This window comes from Meriones unguiculatus, chromosome 7 (genome assembly GCF_030254825.1).
Source record: "Meriones unguiculatus strain TT.TT164.6M chromosome 7, Bangor_MerUng_6.1, whole genome shotgun sequence".
In the NCBI taxonomy this organism is placed as follows: Eukaryota; Metazoa; Chordata; class Mammalia; order Rodentia; family Muridae; genus Meriones; species Meriones unguiculatus.
Window position 1 is genome coordinate 93,495,639 of NC_083355.1, and position 21,004 is coordinate 93,516,642.

Here is a 21,004-nt window from a genome sequence, read left to right on the forward strand (position 1 = left end):
AGTGACCCCAACCTGCTGCTCTTAGATTATGTACAAACGTCTTCCTGGAATTCTCCAACCATGGTTTTCAGACCCATGGCCTGACAGCTTCGGTGGGGAATGCCATCTGAACCTTAGATATATCTGAGGCTGTTGAACTGTTAGCAAGGTCCCTCCCTGGACTGACTGAGCTACACATATATACAACTGGAGAACACGTGCTCTTCACAGACCAGTCCTCTAATTTTTGTAGAATAATGGGGGATGGAAAAAAATTGGCTCTTCTGATCATAATTTCAGCCCAGCAGGTGCCTTGGTTGACCCAGGACAGTGAAACCAGATTTCCCAACCTCATAGGGCCTCTTAGATGGCGAAGGGATAGAGCATCAGAAAAGTGAGGCTTGGCTGACCCCTTGTGGTCCCTGGCTCTCAAAGACTGCTCGTGGCTGTCCAGTGCTGTTAGGTGGAAAACTCAGCTGAGAGTAACAGAGTGCCTGTCCTGAGTGAATGATAATTCACTAGTATGAATTATGCTAGTATGCTCTTATTTGGGGGGGGGGGGGGAGGAAGGTGTTTGAGAATGTAATTAGGTCAAGGATCTTAAGACGAGATCATTGTGGATTACCCAGGCAGGTCTTAAAGACTGGTGGCAACTGCCCTTAGCATAGACAAAATCGAGACACACAGAAATGGGGGCCTTTCCAGAAGTTACACACAAGGCAGGGAGGGGTTTCCCTTGGAGTCCTCAGAAAGAACCAACCCTCAGGTACCTGACTCTGGGACCTCTGGCTGTCAAATAAGGAAGTAAATTTCTGCTGTTTGAAACCAGCAAGTTCTAGGTGTTCTGTTTCAGCAGCCTCGGGAAACCATACAGTGTCTTTATACTCAGGCTAGGGTTGAGGAGGAAGAGTGCTCAGAGCAAGTGGTTTCCCAGTACCGTCCTGTGGGCGAAGCACACTAGGCTCCCCTGGACGGTCACCGACTCTAGGGGAGGGCTCTGCTTAGCTCTTCCCCACCTGCCCAGTTCTAAGAGCTTCTGTTCTGAACAGCTCATGGGAACCTTTACAGATGGCATTGCTACTCACAGGGCGGCCCTGGTTCTTTCTCTGGGGGAGCGGCTTGTTTGTTATTGCAGCATAGGCTATCCTGAGTGACTTAAACATAGAATGCTTTGTTTCACTTTAGTCACCCACCGAAGGCAGACCTTAGACACCGATAACATATTTTGAGCGCACAGAGAAAGTTGACCCAGGCTCACCCACCATAGCTGGTCCTTCCATATCTTAGAGGACTGAACGAAATGGGTTTTAACTCTCAAACAAGCCCCATAACTCTTTTTCTTAGTAGTTCTCTAATTCACTAGAATGAATCATTTTCTAGTTAATATCAACTTGACTGTACATACACCATCTTGGGAATATATAATTGGGAAGGTATTGTTAAGCACACAGTATAAAAATCAATAGTTTGGGGTTGGAGAGATGGCTTAGCAGTTAAGAGGGCTTTCTGCTCTTGCAGAGGACCCAAGTTCAGGCCCAAGCACTCACATTAGGTGGCTAACAGACACCAGTAAGTTCAAGAACAGGGAGGATCAGAAGTCTCTGGGTCTCACGGCACCTGCATCACATGCACAGACACATAATTTTAAAAGTAATAAAAGATAAATAAATCTTTAAAATTCGGCAAGTCTAGCATGAGGTACTGCCTTTTCAGTTCCGATGCTAAAGCAAATACCACAGAGCGTGTGGTTTGAACAGCAAATGTTTATTTTCAAGACAAGATGGAAAGCAGTTTGGTATCTATGGAGAACCTGCTTTCTGGCTTGTGGGCCATGAAAGAATGTGCTTAGAGGCGAGAGAAGTGTCCTCACATGGCAGGCAGCAGAGGCCACCTCTCCCGGGTCTCTTCTTATAAGGCCACTCATCTTATCCACGAGGGCTCCGCCCTCATGACCTAATCACCTCCCAAAGACCTTATCTCAAACATCAGCCCATAGGAGACTTAGGGTTCATCATGTGGACGTGAGGGAACCCAAACACGCAGTCCACAGTAAGTTCATACTAGCGTTCTTACAGACCCAGGCGATGCCAGTTCCGCCACCCTGTGGGCCACATTTTCAACAGCAAGGCTTTAGGAAATGCTCTGAACATGGACCGAAGAGTAAGCTAACTTTTAACACCCATAGTTGTTATAGGGCCACGTCTGTAAAGTCAGCTCTGGTTTCACGTGTGTCCAACTGTAGCCTCATAAGGGCCTTGTCTATGAGGAGTGTACGGATTTTTGCCCCACTTTGTGATAAGAGAAACAAAAGCCGAGAGGGATGAAGCTGGCTCCTCAGGTTTGTGTCACTGGAGATGTCGGAGATCAAGATTGGAACACAGATCTTGTTTATGCACTATAAACTATATGTATACATATGTGAACATAAAGTATATGGTAATAACATATAACATATGCTAACAACATGTAACAACATAATACTCCCATTAATGTCTGAGCAGCTCAGCAAGATTTTATATATGGTGTGTGTGTGTGTGTGTGTGTGTGTGTGTGTGTGTGTGTGTGTGTGATTGGAAACAATTTTCAACTCAAATGCTTTGGTCACTTCCAAAGCAGCCCCTGGTTTGCTTTGGAATATCTTCATTCATGGAGAAAACATCGCCATCTGGTGGACTTTCAGAACACTGATTCTTAAGACACTGTCCTAGACCATTTTTTGTTGCTGTAACAAAACACCAGAGATTAGATAATTTAAAAAAGAACTTAATTGTGACTCATGGTTCTAGAGACTTGGGAATCTAAATGCACACCACAGTCCGCCCTTCAACTCAAGCGTTAGAAATCAGAGTGCTTCAACTCATGGCAGAAAGCTAAACAGACACATGTAAAGACACAAAACGTGATGGTCAGAAGTAATTCATAAAAACCCATCACTCAGTCACCTAATGTCATCTTAGAGGCTCTGCCTCTCAACACCATGACATTGGGGATCGATTTAAACGTGAGTGTTTGCCACACCTGGATCACAGAAGACCACTGAGCTTGATTGCATCTCTTTATCTTCCCAGTTGTTCGAGCCCAAGTGCACGCTGAACTCTGAGATACAGGCATGACCTGTATGGTAGCCCTTAACTGCTAGGAGCTCTTGAGACAGGCAAGAAGACAAAACCCTTTACACGAAGTGATTTGTCAATTGTACAAAGATAATGGCTACGTTTTAATGTATGTGATTTGGGAGATGGCCCCTGATCTCTTTGATCTTCAGTTTTCTTGTTCATACAAAAGAAGATAAAATAGGCTTGCCTAACTGGGTGACTGGGACAGAGATGGGAGACTGATCTTAAAAGACACTGGGCTGGGGAATGAGATTTTAGAGAATGGAGGCCATGATTCATGATGGCACCAGGATTTTGAGCCTGGTCAGTAGGAAGAGTGACAATCCTACTGGGAGAAAAGATGAACGGCTAATTTGAAGAAGAAAATGGCATGTTTGGATCTATATATGTGTTTGAAATTATGTGGCAATATCCAGGGTGGATAAAAAGAAATGTGGAATGAAGACACGAGTTGGGAAAGAAGAGAGAGTGTGGTGGTTGGAGGCAGAGTTATCTTACTGTAACTGAGCAAGTTACCTTACAGGTATGAAGTGTAAAGGACAATATTTGCTGTGTGTTAGTCAGGGTCCTTTAGAGGAACAGAACCAACAGGCTGAATATTCATATGTTAAAGGAGGATGCGGAGTGGCTTATAGGCTGTGGTCCAGCTAATCCAACAATGGCTGTCTCCCAACAGAAAGGCCAAGAATCCAGTAGCTGTTCTGGCAACAAGGCTGGATGTCTCAGCTGGTCTTCAGCCTACATTGGAATCCTGAAGAAACGGGTGCTAATACCAGTGACAGAACGCCTCAGAAGCAGGATAGACGAACTTGCCATTGAGTGTGAGGCAAAGGAGCAGGCAAAAAGCAGAGGTTTTCTTCTATATCATTTTATGTGGGCTACCACCAGAAGATGTGGCTCAGATGTAGGGTGCATCTTCTCGTTTCAAATTGTCCAGTCAAGCCCAGTCCCTTTATTTCAGTTGATTCCAGATGCAGTCAAGCTGGCAACTTAGATCAGCCATCACAGTCTGAGAACAAAATGAGAGAAAGCAGCCACATGGCTTATGCTGTGTATTCACAGTTTTCTACCCCTGGAGCCTAAACTCCGTGACAGGAGGCGTTGTGTTGTGTATATCTCCATCTCCTAATGCATGTGGGCACTCAATATATATATATATAGTAACTGAGTAAATGAGCAAATAGAAGAATGAGACAGAATCCTTGACACAGGGGTTGTGAACAAGAAGAACTGCTGAAAGGGAAGCTAGAAGATGTTCAAATTAGGGGCTGAAGGCCCCTTCCCCGTCCCCTTCTCCCATACCATTGTGTTCTTTCAAAATGGTCAAATGGAAATTCTCCCACAGAAAGACCTAGAGTAGTAGCTCTCAACCCATCAAGTGTCTTCAGAAGGAGCTGGTGGGAGAGGGGAGAGCGTTACTGGCAGTCACAGGTAAAGGCTGGGGGTGTGTTAAGCAGCCGAGGGGCACTGGACAACCTTGAGCGTGATCCTGCTGCAAATGCTGACAGCACCGAGGCTGGGAGGCCCCAAAGGCAGCCTACTCCCAGCTGCTTTGAAGTAGTTCTGTAGCTATGCCAGTCAAATTGGCTCTCTCTGCGTTCCCTTCCCTACCTGTCTGTGGGCATATACATTGCAGCATGAGATGTAGGGAGAACAGAAAGTTTGATAGTAGTGGTGTACCATGATCCTCCTACGGTTCTTTTGGGGGAATCACCAAGAGCAAATTTGGTTTATGGAGCTTGATTTGGGCCCCTCTGAAGAAGCCAAAGCCATTCACTCCAGCTCCCCAGTCCTATACACAAAAGCCATGCTGCCGATACAGGTCTCCCAGTCTCCTTCATCTAGGTCAAGGACAGGGAAGAGGGTAAAGAGCTGGGGGTGACCCTTGACCTGTCACTCATAATAAAGCAGGCTGACACTCCTTTGGTTCAACCACTAGTTCAATCAGTACAGACACCCCTCCACACACTCCGGGCCTGACCCAGGCAGGTGTTAGCCCAACTGAGTGTCCCGCCAACCGTAGAGTACCGAAGTCACTGTCGGCGTGTTATGGAGGGACAAGCCATCAGGATTAGAGAAAGGACAAAGTAAAACCCCCATCCTTGATGGACTGTCACTCCAGACACTAAGCAATCCTGTGTCTCCTTCCCGCCTATGTCCCTTGGGTGCACTCTTCCTTTTGATCCAAACCCATCAACAAGGGAGAAGAGGATCAGAGCAGGAGGTGGCATACAGAGCGGGAGGTGTGTGCAGGGGGAGGGCTGCTCACTGGAGTCGGATCTGGCAGGGGCACAGCAGGGATTACCGGAGCCCTTTAGCCTAAGCACTGCTAAGGGCTTAGGGGGAAAAAATCACCTCTGTAGCAAAGAAACCAGAGTCTTGGCAAGAGGCTTGTGAAGGTTGCATTCCCATGGAGGAGCCTGTCAGTGAGTTGCAGATGGATGACCTGGCATGTTCGTGGTGTGTGCATTGCACTCCCATAACACCCCTCCCCCCCCACATACACCAGAGCCAAATCTCAGCCCAAGGTGGCGATTGCCCCTAACACCTGACCTTTCCTTCTGCACCCCCTCTTGGAGATCACTGTGACTGAACAAATGCACCTTGGTTTTTATGAGGGGGGCATCCAAACATTTGCTTTTTTTTTTTTTTTTCTTCTGTGCCCTCTGGGTCTCGGGAGAGTTGGGTAGGGTGGGGTGGCATGGGAAATTCAAAGGGAAGCAGGAGGAAATGAAGAAGGAAAGAAATAGAGAGCTCCTCCATGCTGAAGGCCAGCTAATCCCTCCTGAGAACTCCTTCACCTGGATTGTGGTAATCACCTCACCCCTGTGAGCTCAGCATGAGACACCCCCCCCCCACACACACACACTTCACAGAAAGAGAGAGGGTGTCCTGAGAATTGTGGAGCTGAAGACCCACCCATTCTCAGCCTAACTGATACATGTGGCCTTAGGGTAGAATTAAGGGGGTTAAAATAAGACTTTTATTCCAGAAGATCCTTCCCACTTGGCATGCGTGTATGGGAGGGGGTGTAATCCCCCCCCCCCATTTGGATGGCTAAAGTTGTCACAGTGGCCAGAAGATAGGGACATCACGGAGACTCACTAGCAAAGGATGCTAAACACGACCGTGGGCGAATGTCACGACAGTTTCAAGAGCCCAGCACCTTACTTGTGCAATATGATGCCATCTACACTAATGAGGAGCTGGGGATTAAACAGAACACCATCTGGAAGGTCCAAGGTCCCACAACATACAGCACTCTAGGCGTCACAGCTACACCCTTCAGCTATGCGTGATCCCTGAGCAGCTGGACTCACCTCCGCTCACTGGCATCGGCATCTCTTCCAGAAGCTTCCAGTCCCGGAACACATTGTACTCGCTCACCTGCAGGCAAGCAAGCCAGAGCTGTGCTGAGGCCCTCAGCCAGCAAGTGGAGGAGTCAGCTGCCTTTCTCTTGAAGGAACGAAACTGGACCCTCCTGTCTGAACAATTCCCAGTAGGACTAAACTCTTGTCTCCTGCAGCGGTGGCCAGCTGCCTTTCCTTTCTCTCTCACTGCCCCCATGATCTGTGTGGGATCACCTTTCAGTTAAACCACGCACTCTCAATTCCTGTCTCCCTTCTGTTTCTCAGGAAACCCCAAACAAGACACAGTAAATTACCTCACTCTCAGGACTCTTATCACCCGAGAGCTCCCAACTTGAAGGGGTGTGTGCCTTCATATAGTGCTGCTCATTTTAATAACTGTATAGAGTGAATCACGTTAACTCCTCTCTCTAGGTCACCATCAATACCTCTGAAAATTGGGTAGCGAAGGCGGTGCTTGAAACCTCACAAAAAGGGAATAGCTCTTTCCCAGACATCGTAAGCATACCATTTCTGCTTTGGAAATGACAATTCCCACCTCTGCCCTCTGCCCTCTGCCCTCTGCCAGCAGAGGAAAGTGAGTCCTCGAAGAACAACATCAAAAGGTGCCCGGGTAGTAAACGGTCAAGCAAGCTCTTTGGAGACATCTGTCTGCCCAAATAGTTCCTCGTGAACACCAGAGGTGGCTTACGGGAGCACTCAGAGGGAGGTGAAACTGAAGCAAGGGTCTGACTAGAGGGGCAAGCATGCCACAGAACAGTCCCAACCCTGCCAGTTCTGTGAGCTTTGAATGTTAAGCAGAAGGCGGGTTAAGCAGCGTGGCTTGTTGAGCTGGCCCTCTGCACCTTACCTAACTCATCCCCACCATGGGAACTGTCCTCTTCATTTCAACTCTTTATCCTTTATGGAGAACTGGAGTCACTTCAGCTTGGGAAATGTCCTGGACACCTCCTCACTTTCATGATTTTCCTGCTTACAGAAAGGCCACAAAGACCAAACACAGCTCTGAGGGTTTCTCAGCCCTTGATGCCTATGACAAGCAACAGACCACTTAAGGTAATAACTAAGGGATAAATCCTCCTCGTCTCACTCTAATGAACTCTGTCCTCTGGGCTTGACATAGTTGCCCCTGTCTTATAATCAGAGTAGCTATGATCACCGACAAGAGACCCTTACAAGATCAAGGTCAACTACCCCACCCTCATGGTAGGAGGGAGGGGGAGTCATCAAACTGTGATTCCCACCCGTTACCTCCTTCCTGTCCACCTCTCACTAGCTACATGTTGGCTTGGGGGTGCTAGATTGTGTGGGAGGTGGCAGGTTAACAGAGGATGCTATCTGGCGATGGAGATTGCATGAGTTGTCACCTATGGTGGGGCACAGCTCTTTCAAAATCACCTATACTCCTGTAAGTAATGTCGATAAACTCATTGGCTCACCAGGGCAGACCCAGGTAGAATCTGTGGTCTGTTGACCAGTCCTGATGGGGCTGAGCGGACAAGTCTGTCTATCTTTATAGAGGAAGTCACCAAGTCATAGACGAAGTGATCTGCCTTCCTATATACGCCCTCAGTGGCTTGCTTGGCATTTATCTGCCTGTGAGCAGGCGCTTCAACTGTTCCAGTCAGATCCTGAGATCATGCTGCAACATTGTAGGGCTAATCCCTCCCGATCACAGTTTTGTGGCTTAGAAGAGATATCTCCCAGAAGGAGGAGACATGAGTCACTCATGTATGGTATCCACTTAAGGCATGTTAACCTGGGGTAAAGGTTGGCAGCAGAACGGAGCCCGTAGCCTCTGTAGCATGAACTCTGCCCAGGATACACAGGAACACACATTTGTGAGAAGAGCAAGTTTGCTGAGGCAGGCTGAACTGAGGATTCAAGCCGCTGGACTTATTTACTGAGCCCTTGGCAGACAGCACGCTCTTCTTTTGTCTGTTTGGATTATTTCCTACATCGTGGATTCTTTCTACCTGCAGAGATGAATCATGAGGCCTCCACTGCCTCCCTCCTCGGGGAAGTGCTCATCTGATTGGAGGTCTGGGAGGAGAGACCAGACAGAGATGGAGCAGCTTTCTGTCCTACCTTAGGGTGAGCTCCGTCACAGGCCTGGTCTGTGAGGCAGAGGAGCTTTGCCAGGGCTGTGAGGTCACAGGATTTGAGGGCTCCAGTTGAAATGACACCTCCAGGAATTCGGGTTAGAAAGTCATCTGGCCTGGAGGCATGTGACCAACTGATCTTCAGTAAGGAAAGTGGCTTGGGGGGCATAAGGCTGACTCTCATCTTCAGGAACCAGTTAAGGAAGGAAGGAGAGCTGGGGGTTTTTTTGTGTTTTTTTTTTTCACCTCTCTACGACCTTAAAGCAATTCATACCCCATCTCTAGATGTGAGTTATAGAATCCATTTATTTTATTGGAGATTAACTGACTTACCCAAGCTCACACGGGGGAGCTAGGACTCAGACTTGTACGTGTTTTACACCAAAGAAGGACTCAAACCTGTCCTGTCTGCCTCACCGGGGAGCCACTGTGCTCACCAGCGGTCTTACAAGAGGGCAAGAAGAATGGACCTCCAGAGGCTTCGCCTGGGCCTGTTAAGTGAGCTTCCCCAGCACGGCCTGGTGAGCATGGTGACGATGATGTCGTTGACTCTGTCGCTTTTTCATGGAGCCCGAGAAGACATTTCGTTCCAAGAATCTCTGCGCGTGCGCAAGGCCCCTGATCGTTGGCTCAGTGTGTAACCCTGTATGCTGTCAGGATAAAGTGGGCTTCAGACCCATTCGTTCTGCAAATGGTTTGTTGACACGGCTGTAGGGCCCTATGATCCACAGCAGCATACAAACCCATCTCTTTCTTGTGACAAGCCCTTCAGTGTCCTGGTAAATGTTCCCACGCATTCCCATCCACAGAGGCAAGGAATTTAGAGTCTGGCAAAGCCTCTACCTTCTCCTCCTTTCTTTCTCACCCCTCTTCCTCCTCCTTATATTTCTTTCTCAATAACTGCTTACTTCTCTGCATGTTAAATATCATACCCGGCTGTAAACTCCACAGATGAAGAACTGAAGGGACCCTGCTTCTCTAACGCTGTAGGTGAGGGACTCTGGCACAGAGAAGTTAAGGTGCTTGCCTAGGACGCCACAGCAAATGAGTGGCTGAGCTTTACCAACTCAGTTCCTTGACTCTCCATCCCACGAGCACTTCAGAATGCTTCAGGTTTGGTCTCAAGGACCAAGTAACTCAGTATAGAATAACCACTCCACGCCCTGGCCTGCAGAAAACCAAGTGTCTTACTTAACTTGTTCCCATAGAGCCTGGTCCCATCACCTGCCTCTCGGCCCTTCACATTTCTTCCCGCCTTGTAAAGCCAGCTCTGAGCTGTGGCCTCTGTACCTCTTGGCCCCTCACACTAAACAGTCCTTCCAAGTCTTTTTCTGGCTCTCTCTAGATTGTTCTGCTCAAGTGTCCCCAACTTACCTGAAAGCGTCCCTTCTCCTTTCACTTTCTGTGTCCCTATCCAACTGCAAAGGGCCCTTGTAGAAATGTCATCTGCTCCTTCCTGCACAGGGGTCATCACTCTGCTTCGTTCAACACTATCCCTGGTGTCCGCCACTTGGTGGGTGGGGAACATGTGAGTAATCTGTCTGCTGTTAATACACTACTGATTGACAGTTGTCAGAAACAAAATATGCCACCAACTATAAGGCGACAGGCTTCCCAGGAAACTGCCATGCGACTCGGGGAGAAGTTCAGCAACCTGGCTTTTGATGTGGGAAGGCGGCCCTGAGAGTAACCAGACTTTCAGCCTCATAAAATCAGATATTGTGCAAAGGCTGGGACACGGGGCTCTGGTGGGGAGAAAGCAGAATCATGTCTACTCCCTAGGTGTGAGGTCAGTGGCCAGAAATACAGAGAGGAACGTAGAAGAACCTGTTGAGGCACTCCTTTCCGGGAACATGGTCTTCTTACGAGACAACTGGGCCTCCCCACGAGAAGTCCATTACTGGGTTCTCACTCACTCACAAAGGCTCCCACCAGGAAGTGTGTTGTTGGGGAAGGGGGGAGGCAGGGGGAAGGCTTTGAGGTTTCAGAAGCTCAAGCCAGACCCAGTGTCCCTCTCTTTTTTCCTGCTGCCTGACAATCCAGATACAGAATTCTAGACTCCTCCCTCAGCACCATGTCTGCCTGTATGTCAACCATGCTTCCAGCCATGACAATAATGGACTAAACCTCCGAACTGTAAGCCAACCCCAGTGAAATGCTTTCCTTTATAAGAGATGCTGTGGCCACGCCATCTCATCCCTGTTTGGGATGTCCGGCTTTATGATATGGAAACATGTTTTTGTTTTAATCCCAGGTGTGGGATGTGGGACTGATTCAGATGGGCCACAGCAGCAGACTATTTGCCTCTTGCTGGCTCTGAGAGAGGCTCTTTGCCAGCTGCAGATAGTTTAATTGTGAGAACTCGGAGAGGGGATAAAAGCCAAAGCCCAGAGAGAGAAAGGGGGCTCCAAGGAAGAAGAATGCTGGTGCTCCCCCATGCTGCTCCTGTTGCTGTTGATGCTGTTTGGCAACAGAACCTCATGTGTGCTGGGTTAGCTGGCCAGTGAGCTATGGTGATTCTTGTGTCTGCATCCCTCCCCCCTCCACCACCAACTTCCCAGTAGGTGTGCACCAGGGTTACAGATACATGCACGACAGAATCTGGCACTTGCACAGGATCTGAGCTCAAGCCACGAAGCTTGAATACCAGGTGTTTTACCCTCTGAGCTATCTCCCAGACCTGCTTCCCAGAAATCTTAATTAGGCATGACACAGCTGGAGCGTCTGGAGGACACTGAGTACCAATTAGATCGTGGCCTCTGAATCAGAGGAGCCAGGTGTGACATCTTATGTCTGTAAGTCCTACCCTTGAAAAACCTTAAAGCCAATTTCCGTGTCCCTGACATTCACGAATGCCCTAGAGCTTCCTGACATAGTCAGGATGGCTGTGCTAGGTAGGGTTCCAGTGCCACACCCCTCTTCCCACCTTCCCTCCCGAAATGGTTCCTACCACCAGGAAGAAGGCTTCCCTCATGGAGGAGAAGGGCCCTGGCCAGAACCTAGGAGGATGCAGCAATGAGAAAGAGCATTGAGACCTCACCTGTCCTCCAGCTTCAGAAGAGAATTGTAGGTCCAACACTGGGTCCGCAGCCTTTACAGACCTGGACCAGCAAAGAGTGATGCTTTTTCTGAAGGCACACAGAGATGGTCTGGTAGTTCCCACCACAGTTCTCTGCAGCGTCTAGCTCAGTGGTTCTCAACCTGTGGGTCACAACCCCTTTAAGACCATCAAATATTTACATTATGATTCATAAGAGCAGCAGAATTATAGTTATGAACTAGCAATGAAAATAATTTTATGGTTGAGGGTCAGCACAACATGAGGATCTGTATTAAAGGGCCACAGCATTAGGAGGGTTGAGAACCAATGCTCTAGCTCCCCAAAGCTGATAGGAACCAGTTGCTACCGCAACAACTTTTTTTTTTTCCCATGAAGCCCAGGTTGGCTATGTAGCCCAGGCTGGCCTTGAACTCTTGATCTGTGCCTCCAGCTCCAGAATGCTGGACATATAGAAATGTACTGCCATGCTCAGCAATCATCTTGTAGATGGATAAATAGATTCTAATGAGTCTAGTGATGTGTTCAATCACACAGATGGTTAGTAATATCACCAGGGTCTAGCAAGGAGCCTGGCTCAGTTAACACATGTAACATAAAAGATCCAAGGGGGAAAAAAATCCCCTCTCTCACTACAATCCAGCACTCCTTATTTCTTCTCACTGCTATATACTCATCCTTCTTCAGAAATTGGGGAAGCTCTTATTCCATGGGTAAGCACAAATGGGGAGGATATGTGAGAAGAAATAAGAAGTATCAGTCTGTAAAGATCACCCAGCAATTAAGAGCACTGGATGTTTGTATAGAGGGCCTGGGTTCAAGCCCCCCACACCCACGTGACCGCTCACAACCACCTGTAACTCTAGTTCCACAGATACATAAGCCAAAATTTGTACACATAAAATATATATATATTTTTAAAGAAATAGAATCTAAAAGAGTGACCGTTGTCTCTACTTGTCACACCTTCTGCAGAGATGACATCAAGGGCTTTGTAAATCCGAAGCCCACTTCCTGCTTAGGGACTCCTCCCCTCTGCTGATCAAACACATTTGAACAGTCCATGTTCTGCATCAAGCCAGATTTATATCCAATAGTTAAGTTGCAATTATCCAGCTGACATACTGTTGTGATTTATGAAAGTAAATTAAACAGTGAAATGGTAATATTTGGCTTGCTTTCTCTTTATTGGGTCCTTGGCATTTTCATAGGATCTTACAAAACCCTGAACCCAGACACAGGGCCAAACCACAGCCATCCTTGATGGTCATCTGCACTATCCATTCCAATTGGTCAGGAAGAGTGTCAAGGTCACTTCTTTGCTCATCACACTTCCCCAGACATTCAAGTGTCCCTGTTTCCCATGGCCCATTTGGTCATCTTGGTTAAACAAACAACCTTAATGAATGGCCTCCATTTGATGTTCGCAGAAGGAAGGAACGGTGGCCCCAAACAGCAGACTCCAGCAAGCCAGGGTTGCTCTGGTTCTACCTTCACTCTGTCAGCAGCAGGATCACACAGATGCTGACACCACCTGCAGGAAAGGGTCAGTGGAGACACGCAGAGCATCTAGAGTTTGCCATTTTTCACACATGGTTTTGCTAAAAGGGAACAGAGAATATCATTGTGCAGAAGTCACTGTACATCTCTCCACCACCCCAGAACGTGAGGCCTGGGAGCAAACATCAGCTTTGGAGGAGAGCGTACTCTCCTCCCTCAGGCAAGTCCACACATCTGGGTCATCTGTCCCATCAGGCTAGGGGACAGAAGCATACACCTGAAAGACAAAGCTCCAAAGCCATCACAGCGTCACACTGCCAGGGCCCACAGCTGGTACCAGAAAGCCCTTGAGGATGCAGAGGAGCTGAGCTTAGGGCTTAGATGTTCCTTGGTTCTGCCGCTTCTCAACTGTGAGATATGAGAAAGCCTACTGGATCTATTTTACATTTCTTTACCTCTGAAGTGGGGAGAGTCCACCTACTTCAAAGGGTTGATGCAGGTTTTAGGGCGGCTATTGCTTAAAAAGGACCAGTCCCTACAGTAGCCGAACAAACTCTTGCTTTCCTATTCTTAGTAGCACATTCTTTGAATATGGCCAATGAAGCCCAACCAAGAAACTGAGAACCTAGATTAGAGGTGGGGGTGGGGTAGAGCATGGATTTCACTTCACACTTGGCCATTCATTATCTGTGAGAGTTTGGGATAGTTATTTACCTTCTCTGAGCCCCTTCACCTAAAAAAAGGAAAATGAAAATGCTGCCTATCTCTAAAGATACACCAAGGGTTAAAGGAACTCAAAGGAATTTTAAAACACTGCCCCACACACAGAAAGCCCTTATCCACTAGCTGTTGTGATCTTTTAATAATAGATGCTGAATCGATTCTAACCGAATCTCAGACAGGCCACAGGTATTCCGGGAGAGAGATGGGGACTCTTTCATTAGAGGCAGAGGCTCCGCCTTTCCAGAACATTCCCAGGGGATTTCATGTCTTCAAAATCCACTTTCCTAGTTAAAAAAAAAAAAAGTCTCAGTGGAACCTGCCTGGATTGTTCCCAATGAGGCACTTTCTGTGTGATTTACTGATTCACATTTCTGAGCTTCATATTCCTGAGAGGCATTTGTGAGGTGATGTTATTTCAGCTCCATTTTTTTTTTTTTGGAGGGGGTGTCAAAGGACAAAAAATTCCTTTTTTCCTCTTTTCCATTTGTAACTCTTTTTTTTTTTTTTTTAAATCAAGCTCCACCCTGGACAGGTAGCTCAGGCACAGGATGACAGAAGGGAACAGCAAGCAGAGGGTCTGGAGGAGCATGTCCTGCTTGGCATCTGTGGCCTGACAGGCACAGTGAGAGCCCACAGCAAGGCGCTATGCTCTGTGTGTCCTCTGCATGAGGCATGGCCGTGGATCAGCAGTACCCACGCCAACTCAGAGAGCTCATTAGGAGCACACTTGTGACCCACCGTTAACAAGGTTCTCAAGAAATATTTTTCCACGTTAAGGTTTTAAGAATTCTGGTGCACACAGTGAGGAGTTTAAGGCCATGGTACTGGCTTTTTACCCTGGCTCCACTATTCATTTGCTGCTTAGTAAATGTACTTATCATTTCTAAGCCTCTGTGTCCTCTTCTGAATAGTTGGGGGCAATTATAATGTTCTCTACAGTAAGATTTGAAGATTTGGAGCATATATGTAGAAGTGTTTTGTAATATATTAGCTGCTACTTGAGTAGAAAATAGTTTCTTTCTTTCCACAGTATGTATTTTTTCCAAGTAGCTTGTGGTCTAAGGTCCACCTTTGATGTAAGAGCAGGAGAGGCCACCCAGCTGAGTCCATTAAATGACAAAGGCTGAATCCCTCTCTCTGGTGTAGACAGAGTCTTTGTGTCTCCCTAGTATCAAAGGGACCAAGCCTAGGCAGTTTCCCTGTTGTCGGTAAGCTAAGCTGTTCATAAAACTCCTGGGATACCTTCCAGGTGAACACTGACTGATGATAAAGAGGAAGTCTTTGGGGAAAGAACAAACACTTTGGGAACACATGGAACCGCCCCTGAATTTTGACCATTTCCATGCTATGACGTTGGGCTTCTCAGCTCAGTCTTCCGAGCTTTGCTTTCTCCATCCACACAACGAAGAGGAAATACACGCTGGGCCGGATGGTGGCGAGGACGCATAAGAGAGCATGTGCAAGGTTATAGATTGGCAGCCGTCATACGTGCTCGTGGAATGACGTCAGACATCACTGTTAGAGTTCGTGAGGGTTATGAGGATACCCATTACAGACGTGTGCTTTCCAGGGCAGAGAAGAGCTTGCCCTAGACAAGTATTTTAGTCCCAGAAGCTTAGTAGAAATATTCAACCATTGATGCCTACATCTTATTACTTATTATTCTATGCATTTCATTACACATCATCTTACTGAAGGATTGCTTTTGCGGTTAAAAGGTTGCATTCAGTTCTTGGAAAGAAAGGGCTCATCTCTGCTCTTAGGTTCTCGACTGTGTCAAGTTTTAGGGTATGGGGTGTAAGAAAATTACCCCAGAGCAGAATCCACTGAGTGTGATTAGATCAGAGAAGACTGATTCCTCCAAGGGAGAAAAAAACTCTGGGAGTGGGCAGAGGGGCAATGAAAGATGACACAGCAGAGAATCCCACTTCTCAAGGAATTAGGGACAACCTGACTCTAGCACAGAGCCAGGATGCAGTCCCTCAGCCCACGTCACAGGGATGCTTGGTTCTATGTTCTTCCAGCAGGTTAGAATGTTGGAATGCTGCCTCAGAGCAGCAACTGTCGGGCTTTGGTGTGAGGCAGCCACCTAGTGATCTTCTCAGGTATATGGATGGGAACTGGCTCAGAGAGTCCACAGCAGCATCTCTCAGAACCTGCATGTGCATACATTTCTGGTACAGGTGGGACAAACTCAGCAAAGTCACAAATTCCATGTGGTCACAGAGCAAAGGCACAGCAGCATTTAGACTTGAACTCATGTCTTTGGTCTACAACTCATTCGCTTTCTACCATGCCACAGCTCAGCCCCTTCCCTAGAATACATTTCTCCTGACTCTAAATCCTCTTACTTTTTTATCATATCAAAAGACTCTGGGTGGGTGGATGGATGGATGGATGGATGGATGACTGGGTGGATGGGTGGGAGGGGGGAGAGTGGGTGGATGGGTAGATGGATAGGTAGATGGATGGTTGGATGGGTGGGTGGATGGATGGATGATTGGGTGAATGAATGGATGAGTGAGTAGAAGGATGGGTGGATGAATGGCCGGATGGGTGGGTGGGTAGGTGGGTGGATAGATGGATGGATTGATGTCCCATACACAGGGTCATAGGTTATGTAAGACAGGCTGGAAGTCTGAAATTGTCTCTACTTCCCGTTGCTATGGATCCTGGGGAGAGGCTGAGCTTCAGTTGATCCTGGAGTTCTCTGCTTCCTGTCCTACAAAGCTGTGAGGATGGGAGACGTCTCAGCTTTGCACTGCAGCCACCAAGCCTTCCCCTCTTTGGTGGACAGTGTTCTCCCGTAGGTCACTTCTTGTCGAGAGTTTGCTCACAGCATCACAGCTGCTAATACAGAGGCCAAGGGACAGACTTAGCTACTAACATACAATGCATGCTTTCTAATTCACACCTGCAGCCATGTATGGCTGGAAGTGGGGGATTATGAGAAAAATACCAGCTTCAGCTGTATGGCAAGTTTCATCCCAGCCTGAGTAACGTGAGGCCCTGATATTTTTTTCCTGTTTTTTAAAAGGGGTTGTGGGTATTCCATGAAATAGCTCAAGTGGTTAAAGTCTCCTTGGAGGGTCACCAATACCACCAAGCCGATGACCTGAGTTCAATCCCAAGGACTGACACAATGGAAGAAAGAGTCAACTCTTAAAAGTTGTCCTCTGACCTTCAGGTGCATGCACGGTCACACAACCTAAAATGTAAATGTTTTAAATGTGAAAGGGTTAGCTAAGCTGATAGAATTGCTGGGATCTGTTTCCCTCTGAAATCCTTCTCAGGCTGTTCCATGGACTCTGACCCTCCGGCCTTTAGGAGGTGTTTGCATCTTGGCATCTGGTTAAGGAGACCTGTGGGCCTATTTATTCTAACTTGCTCTGTTGTTTCTAATGTCACACCAATAGTCTGCTGTGTGTGCTAGAAAGGAAACAATAAAATGCACAATTAAGAGTGAAGCTAATGCCACTTGGGGAGTCAGGCTCCCTGCAGGTCACTTTCCCTTAAATTATTACCTTAGACTGTTCTCCATGGCCTTCAGTGGAGCTCAGCTGTAGGATGTCTACCTTGCCCCACTTTGCTGCATAGAGTTGGGGGTTGGGGGGAAGGGAGAAGGGGGAGCTGGGGGCATGCCACCTGGTGACCCTCCAAGGTGAGACTTGGCAGTCTCCCTCTCCCTCTTTCTGTGAGAGTTGTCTTCGTCACCTCAGTGTAACCCAAGCTTCGCAGACACTGTAGCCTTACAACTCTGGATGATCCAGAGCTAGCAGGTCCCAGCGTGTTGTTCTTTTTCTCACTCTTAAAGTAAATGCATGTCTTCTGAGTTCTATCCTTTCTTTGGAGAGACTTGTGGGATTGGGTTTTTCTGAAGTTCTTTTAGCAAATCCAACTAAGCTCAACTTCCTTCCAGTCACATAGTTCCAGAATCAGGCCAGTATTACCCCCATATTTTCAACAGGTGACTCTTCTTGGACCCTTGTATGGTATTCAGGATCCCCCAGAGAAATAGAACCAACAGGAGATTATAGAAGGATGGATGGATGGATGGATGGATGGATGGATGGATGGATGGATAGAAAAATAGGCTGACATATGATAGATAATAGACAGATATAAATAGATAGATGATTGATAGATAGATAGATAGATGCACAGATAGATAAAGGATGATATATAGATAGGTAGATAGATAATAGATGATCACTAGATAGAGAGATGATAGATACAGAGATATAGAGATAGATACAGAAATAGATACAGAAACAGACAGATAGATGGTAGATACAGAGATAGGTACAGATGATAGGTAGGCGGATATATAGATAGATAGACTGATATATTGATAAAGGCATACATACATGCATCATGCATACATACATACATATATATACATACATACACACAAGCATACATCATAGGTTTGTAAGGAGTTGGCTTATAACCAAGCCCAACTGCCACCATGCCCAGGAATCCCTTGTCCTTCATGGAAAGGCCTCCTTTGGTTCCACTCACACCTTCAACTGATTGGAATATGGTGTAGGGAAATCTGCTTTACTCCACTTATAGATTCTCAACCAAAAACACCCTCACAGATATGCCCAGAATAACATTTTGCCAGTTATCTGGGCGCCTCATTCCAACCAAGGTAATAAACAAATTAGCCTTCTCACTGGAGAAATCTCAGGTGAAAAAAAAATCAACATGCCTTTACTATAAACTCACAATATACACTAGGCATTTTCATGGCTGCCTCCAACGTCAGCCCTGTGTTAAGTCCCCAGTCTGCCCAACTAAAAAGGCTGATGCTTATTCTGTGTCTTGTCTTGGATAATCTTAAATGTGGTCTTCTCTCAGAAAGTGCATCAAATAACCCAAAACTGAATGACAGCAAAAAAGCCACTGTGCTCCTCACAATAGGTATCCGTGTGATACAGCCTTGCTGGGAACAGCAAAGAGGAGGTGAAGACAATACACACACACACACACACACACACACACACAAGTTTCTGCCTTCTGTCCTGGCATCTCCTCCCTTGGAGGAGTGCATGCGCAGAGTCGCACATGAGGGGGCAGAGAGAGCAGCTCAGGGCAAGCTGTGAAGTGGAGAAGTTGGCTTCAGCTCCTTGGCTTCCTCCGGCTGAGGGGGCTCAGGATTCCACCTGCCCTGCTTGCACCCTGATGACTTGCCAGTGCTAGGCCTCAGGCCTCCAGGAGCCTGAATATCATACAGTTGAGCTGAATCCAGAAAGTCATCAGGAACCTGGGAAGTATCATTAAAATGGGGTCCTCTCCAGCCAAGCTCAGGATCTGGGCATGGAACCCTCAATCCTGTTCTGGGAGCTTCAAGCTGAGAGAGAGGGGGGCCTGTGGTAACTTTAAACCACCTTCTGACTGCCCCCGTCAGTAGGCAGGGTCCTGGGGTACCTCTTGATGTTTCCCTCCTTCGAGGGATTCCTGGGATCTGGTCTCCTACCCTTTCACACCCGAAGCTCTGAACAGAGAGGTGGATCCACTGGCAAGGAGGAGTCCCAAACAGGAAAAGCTGCCATCGACTCCTCACAATAATCTTTTACTTTAAGAAATCAGAGGGGCTGGAAAGATGACTAAGCGAGCGCTTGGTACTCCTGCAGGGACCAGGTTTTGGTTCCCAGCCCTCACACGGTGGCTCACAATTGTCTATAACTCTAGTTCTAAAGGAGCTGACACCTTTTTCTAGCCTCCATGGGCACCAGACATACACATGGTACACACACATACATGGGGTGAACACTTCCGCTTTTACAATAATATATATATATATATTATGAAGAATGAAAAGGAAGACACAGATGATGGTGTATGCTTGTAATTCCAGCACTCAAGAGACAGAGGTGGGAGGATAGGGAGTTCAAAGCCAGACTTGGCTATGTAGTAAGTTCTAGATCATCTTAGGCTACATGAGACCCTGTCGCAAAAGGAAGGAAGGAACGAAGGAAGGAAGGGAGGGCGAGAGGGAAATACACAAAGAATGGTTAGGAAGGAAATGAGGAAATGTGTGTGTGTGTGCACATGCACGCAAAATGTATGTGTGAACTATGTGTGTGTAGTGTGTGTGTGTGTGTGTGTGTGTGTGTGTGTGTGTGTCCAAATGTGTGCATATGGAACCCAGAGGTCAACCTCAGGTGTCCTGGCTCAGGTGGGCACCACCTTGGTTTGTTTCTTTGTGAAACAAGGCTTCTCACTAGCCTGGAATTTATCAAGATGGTTAGGGGGGCTGGCTACCGAATCCCAGGAGATACATCCACACCCACCTCTCCCAGGCCTGGGATTACAAGCATGTGGGAACCGTGTCCAGCCTTCATACATAGGCTCCGGCCATGAACTCAGGTGCTGTTTATACAGCAAACGATTCACTGACTACGCCATCTTGCCTCTCCAATTCGCACTTTTAGAACAGGTGACCAGAAGGCTTTCGGAACAGTGGCCATCCCCACCCTTTCTAAACACCACCCACGCCTACCTAGAGACAGCTTTCGGGGGTGGGGGGACATTCTCAGATCCACACTTCTGGACATCATGCTCACTGATGGCTCGCCCAAGCATCCGACAACGCTGAGAAGGTTCCCAGCCAAGCCAGCCGGGGAGTGAATGGAATGTCAGGCCCTCCAACACTAGGCTCTGCAAATTTACGGGGACACCATTTTGCACAATGGACAGTTAACACGCCACCCACTGTGATGAATCAGATGGTCTCCGTGATCTTTTTTCCTTTAGGTGCTGAAGTTCTGAGCACCTCTGTCTGGGATAGGGTGGAGCTGTGGGTGCGATGGAGGAAGGGGACCAAGTGGCTCAGGCTCCTGAGCCAAAGGAGAAGCATCCAGGCCAACAGCACAGCCGGGGACCCGGTGGGTCTGGTGCTGCGGGGCTGAACTTGCCGCTTTGACAAAGCTGACTTTAAGGCGACCTTCAGCGGTGCTTCGTAGCAATGTACACCGGGCAATCGCTGGTAAATCTTTATTAATTTTAATTGGCGGCACCCATTTATAAGAACCATTAAAAAGGATAAATTGAGCCCATCCGGCGTAATGTCTTTTGTTAATTAGTTTGTCAGCACTGTTTTAATATCCCCTAATGACTTCATATTTCAGACCTGACATTAAAGGAGACGCT